This window comes from Anomalospiza imberbis, chromosome 12, assembly GCF_031753505.1.
Source record: "Anomalospiza imberbis isolate Cuckoo-Finch-1a 21T00152 chromosome 12, ASM3175350v1, whole genome shotgun sequence".
Lineage (NCBI taxonomy): Eukaryota > Metazoa > Chordata > Aves > Passeriformes > Viduidae > Anomalospiza > Anomalospiza imberbis.
In genome coordinates, this window is record NC_089692.1 from 6,105,938 (window position 1) to 6,112,057 (window position 6,120).

The following is a 6,120-nucleotide window of genomic DNA, read 5'->3' on the forward strand; positions in this document are numbered from 1 at the left end:
CTCACAGGAGCCAGTCTCAGATGGAGAGTCACATCTGCCCTGACAGGCTGGTGGGTTTCTGCTGAGCCCAGTTCATGCCTCCCATGGGAGGCCTGGGGGAGTTCAGGACACTTGCACCTGTGCTTCCCATGATGGTCAGCTCAAGAGGGAAACACTGACAGCTGGGCATTAAACTCACCGAACGTGTGCAACGGAGGTGCAGATAGAAACGAACTGCTCGAAAACTGGCATGAAATGCTGCCAGTAATACTCAGGATTCATCATTTTATTTTGGCAGGGATTTGTTTCACTGTAGGAAAGTACTTCCAGAGTCATCTTCCACTGAAAAATGTGAGATACTTCCAGAAACTGCAGTGAGCAAACCAATTAATCCTCTCTCAACTCCTTACAAGGGACTGTAACGAAAGGCCTAATTCCTAGAGACAAGGTCACTCCCCAGGAGCAGTTGGGCTGGCAGAAAACCCTGAAGTGTAAGGGAAGCATGTTCAATGCTGTCTTTGCTCAAACTCTGAGCCAGCAGAGCTCCTTACAAGAGCTGATCAAAAATTGCACATTAGAGGAGCTGCAGGGACTGCTCTCCCTGACTGCAGGCACCAGACTCCTGTACCTGAGCCGAGTTGGAGTCCCAGATCTGCCCTTCCAGCCTTTCACAGGAAAGTTCTGGCTTGATCTAATCAGTTTTGGACTTTTATTTTAAGAATCTCCCTTCAACAAGACAGAGGAGTTCTGTCATGAGCAACACAGGGACACCCAGCTCCTGCTGGTGGGTTTGGTCACCCGTGAGGCTACAGGAAGGAGGATGTTTGGGAGGTCTGTCCAAGGCAATGCATTGACAGTGGAGGACTGGCTCTGCAGAGCCACAGTCAACTCTCTACTACACTAAATGAGATTTTAACTTCCTCTTGTTGTTATGAATGCACTGCCCAAGTCACGTCTTCCTTTCCAAAAGGACAAGGTGTACCCAAATAAGCAGTCATGAGGTCACTGTGGGCAGGACCAAGTCTAAAAACTTCAGATTTATGAGCATTGGGAGCATGAGGACAAATCCAGTGTGTCTGTGGTAAGAAATAACTGAGGCAAAGCTGTCAGATGCTAAAAATCACAGCTTAAAACACGTAGAAACTACATTGTGCTCATTGACACGACTAAAAAGACAACACTGGTGATGCTGGAAGGACAAAAAGCTGCAGGATGATGCTACCAGTGATGTGATACATTACACACTCTGGTCTCTAACTCTGGTACTAATGAAAAATAGATGTTAAAATGTAACACTGAAATTATCAAGAGCAATTAGCAATAATCATATCTGTGGGTCTCCATAGCAATTAGGAAATGAATTGGATTGCTGTATCATTGTGCAGGACTCTTTTACCTCTCCCTCCCTGTGGTCCCCTCTCACCCCAAAACACAGGTAGGAGTATGGACACCTCTACACACACACACACACTCGGGCTCTGCCTGTTTGTTGCTCACCTAATGCTTGTTTGTTTTTTTCTCCCCCTTTCCAAACAGTCGCTGGACTCAGCTCAGGCACAGTGATCTGTAATCTCGCAGCCATTTTTCTGAACATAAGCAGCTTGCATTTAAAACTCTCCTGCTCATCTGTCTTCATTTGAAGACTGGGTTAAAAAATAAAATTAATGATTGCTATCAGAGAGAAGATGAGCAGCATCACCAGTGAAAAGTAGCACTGCCACATTTTACCAAGGCTAACATTTTTCACTGGCTGGAAATGGCTGGATATACTTGTAAACATTATTAAAAATAATAACTTAATGTTTCCTTCCTGTGACTAGCTAGCATTAGCAAGGTATTTTCAATTAGCATTTCCTCCAAGCAATATAGGTCTTTTACTTCATTCTATTTAAAAAGGGATTTGTTTTCTAATTTTTTTACTTCTGCTGTTGTCAATAATAGAATTCAGTGGAATGGCTGCAGGTTTTTCCTCCCATCACTTACAGTTTGTAAACCACTGAGAGGGAATGTATGTGTTTGATTTTATTTGCTTTAGCATAGCCGTCCAATGAAAGAAACAGACATAAGTATGCATTTCAATCTGCTATATAATCTTATGCAAGGCTTTAAAATACAAGTAAATAGCATCACGCACTTAAATCAAGTCATTTTATTTTTAGAGAAAATAAACAAATAATAAAGTGATAAAATAATATAGATGCCTTTGCATCTCTTTTTGTAAGAAAACATGCAGTATGAGTAAAACCACTCTAATACACTTCATCCAACATTTAACATACCTAGGTTGTGGAGACTGTTGCATTTCCAGTTCTAACAAGCCTCTCCTTGATGGACCAATCTTAATTCATTACAAAACCACTATTTATATATATATGGTTTTTAATGCAAAATAGGCAAATATTACTGCAAATGCAAAGTTGTTTCATGGGTTTGGCAGCCTCAAGGTGATAATTTCCTTCAAGTTCAACACAAAGTTTTTGAATATTTCAATTGATTGCATTGGGCAATTCGCCATTCATTTAATCAGATTAACATAAAACTTGCATATCCAACATCAATTTCACATGCTCTAATCCTATAATGCATAAAATGTTGCATTGCCATACAACAAGCTCCTAAAAGTACTGTGTCTGTAGTAAATGTTTAAGTAGCACACACATACACACAGAGAGATTTGACTAGGGGAACCAATTATCTGCTTGTATTGGTAGACAACAACTTCTGAATACATAAATGCATTAATTCCTTATCTGGAAATAAAGGTCCATGTATAAAATTCATCAATTCCAAGAGGAAAAAAAAAATCTCTTCTGTTTGTGCATCTGCCAATAAAAATTTACTTTTTAGGTACAGCGTGAAACCTTTAGTGTCGTCTAATATTTCATGTATCTCTGGTAGTAAACCGCAGTGACTCATTCAGGAGTTTGCAACTGCTTTTGAGATAGGCCCTGATTCCGAAGGTGCCAAAATGCTGACATTTCATTGACTGGTCACAATTTCTAATGTACTGGTAAAAAAACAATTCCCGAGTACAAGAATCATGAACTTTATGTATCAATCCATCATTCAGAATTGCTTTCATAAAAGAAACATTAATGTTTCAGTCACCTACATGTGAAGGTAACACCAAACAGCCTTTATACAGCTGGAACCAGTTACATGAGAAGTCAAAGGATATTTAACCAAAGTTAAACATATTTCACACAATAGCAATCCCTTCCCAGGAAACAAAAACTTTGTATGCCACTACAGTTATCAAACATTAGTCACAAAATGAACATCTAAACACAAGCTAAAATGGATTCAGTGCAACACCCTAGATCCACAGTTATTCCATGGAAATGGAATTATTGGCATATTAAAGTCTCAGATTTACTGCACACAACAAAGATCAGCCTTCCCCTTGCAATCCCAGAAGGAAAATCTATTGCAGTAATGCTGTGATCCATTTAAAGAGCACTTGTATGTAAAGGATTGGGCCCTAAATCTGGATAGACTTTTACTTTTATACGCAGGTAATGTGTTATATGGTGCCAGTACAATAAAGTCTTAGAGTGAGACAAAGCACAATAAAGATGGGACAGCTAGAAGATGATGCAGATCTAGGTTACAAATGCACTTTTTAGTTGTTGCATCAAAATTTACCAAAATTTGGAGTTGAAATACAAGTTGAGCTGCTGATCAGCAAGGGCATTCCTGAGCTTTGCAATGAATGTGTGACACTGTACACAGTGAGCTGGACTCAGTCAGGAGTCAGTCATGCTCTGGCTCCTGCCAGCTCTGAGCTCCTACCTCGTTTGGAGTTAGTCCTGCTTGGAGATACATTTCTGTAGTAGTAATAGCAAGCAAACTTTTTTTTTTTTTTTTTTTTTTTTTTTTTTTTTTTTGTTTGGAAAAACGTTAAAAATATATGTGTGTGTATGTAATGTGCATGCACACATTTGTTTCCACACTTGCCATAGAGAGGAAACCATTTTATGGCAAGTATCCAACCCTTCACATTATTTCTCTGGCAAATGCTAAAATGTCTGTCAACATCGTGTAAACAGGCTGGCAGGGAATTTTGAAGAAAGAAAATGAAAGCTGCCATTTATTCTGTGCATGACACCATTTAAACATTTTTCAAAACATTAAATGTTGAATTGCCATTTAAAATTTTGAATCATTCATCAACATGACATAAGGTGGCATGCATGTCCTTATAAATTCAAACAGATCAATCTCAGAATGACCTACTAAAAAGCAATCAAGAACCTCAATGCATGTGAAGGTGCTATAAACCATGGCAGATAGCACAGGGATAAGATGATGCTGAGCAGTACATCTGGTCGTGGTCCCTACACAAAGCAGAGTTGAATTTTGCAGAATTTAAGGGTGCGCAATTGCAGGTTGTCAGGATTTGCTTAGATTGGCTCTGGGGTTTAATGAAGAAACCTTTTCACCCTGCAGACCCCTTCGCAGCCTTATGTGGCTTTGCAGGGCAGTTGCTGGGGAACGGCCCCATCCAGGAAGGGATGTCAGAAATGCTGTGCTGCATCTGATGGAATCTCAGCAGATGCTGGGGGAGGAATTTCCCCACTTCAGTGTGCCCTCCCTGCACTCTGAGTTCTGGGCTGATTCCACCCCAACACACACAGTCTCTGAAGTTTTGGTAAGAACTTCAGCAAGGAATAACATCATTTAAACATTCCTTTGAATACATCCTGCTGATTCCAGTGATTTTTTGGGCACCTCACTGTTTGTTGTGTGACAAGTTGGACTTTGGACTAGGTCAGCTCTTGAATCTTGATTATGTTTTTTTCCCCTTGAGCCAGAAGACATTGATTTGTACATCTAGTTTACCTTGTTTTCTTAGCCATTTGTGACACAGTACAACAGTTCCCATCGAAAAAAGTGTCATGTAAATAAATTACAACTTAGGACGTATACATTAAATAATTTTATAAATGAACTTTAAAAATGAAGGAATAAAAAATGCCAGTCTCAACTTCTATGGCTGCAGTGATTATTCTGATCATGTTGTCATGTGTAATGAAGCACAGTCCCATCATTAATCAAAAGAACCAATCAGATAACTAATTTAGGCAATATTCTTTACCACAGGACATGTCGGTCAGTAAAAATGCATTAAAATAGCAAAAGATCAATAGCAGACACTAGGGACTGTGTTTACAAACCAGTCTTAAACTTTAGGGTATTATATTCTCAGTCATACTGGGCATCTGATTTTTTTTAAGGATAAAATAACATATAAGATAAATGCTGAGATTTTATTTTCAGTTAATAATGTGCATTAGAAGCTGTCTGCTGTAAATGTATGAATTGCTGTGTTATTTAATGATTTCCACAAAAGTGTGTTTAGCTACTTTCTAAATACACTCTAACTAGACTAGAGTGACACTGCACAGGAAAGAGTTGGCAGGTTCAGGATTTACCGATGTGTGCCTTCAATACCTTATGTGGAAGCCCACATCAAACACTATGCCTGGCAAACACTATTTATGTTCTTCCTTGGGCAGCCTTGTGTTTTACATAGTCAATACCTTTATTTAAATGCAGATTGAAGGGACTTTGTTGCAAGCAGAGGCATACTTACACATTTTCTAACTTGGATCTTTTTATTCCTTAGGAATAAGACTTTTTTTTTTTTTTTTTTTTTTTTTTGCAAATTGTTCCGATAATGAGAAAGTGCATCTCAGATGTGAAAAATTTCCATTGGGTTTAATCCTTTCAGGATGGTAAAGGGAAAAGTAGAATAGGGCCTTTGAATAACTGTGGCACAGGTAAGGTCTGCTGCCCAGCTGCACCTGGAGCATCCCCCTGCTGAACTCTGTCTGGAGAGCCACTCCTCCATGCCTGCACAGCTGTTCCCAGCCCCAGAGCCAGCCTAGAGAGCCACTTACTTGTTAATAGCAGTGTAAAACCACAAAGGAGTTGTGAGTGGTCTCAGTGCTTAACCAAAGCCACTGTGAGCTGCATCATCCACCTTTCATCCACACACAGGACTCCTGAACAGGGGGAGTGCTCAAACACTGGACAGGACACCTGTAGGAACAGTGTATTAGGCAGATGCAACATTGATAGGATCTCTGTTTTGGAAAAGACATCTCATTTTCAAAAATACTCAAGAGCCTCCCATCC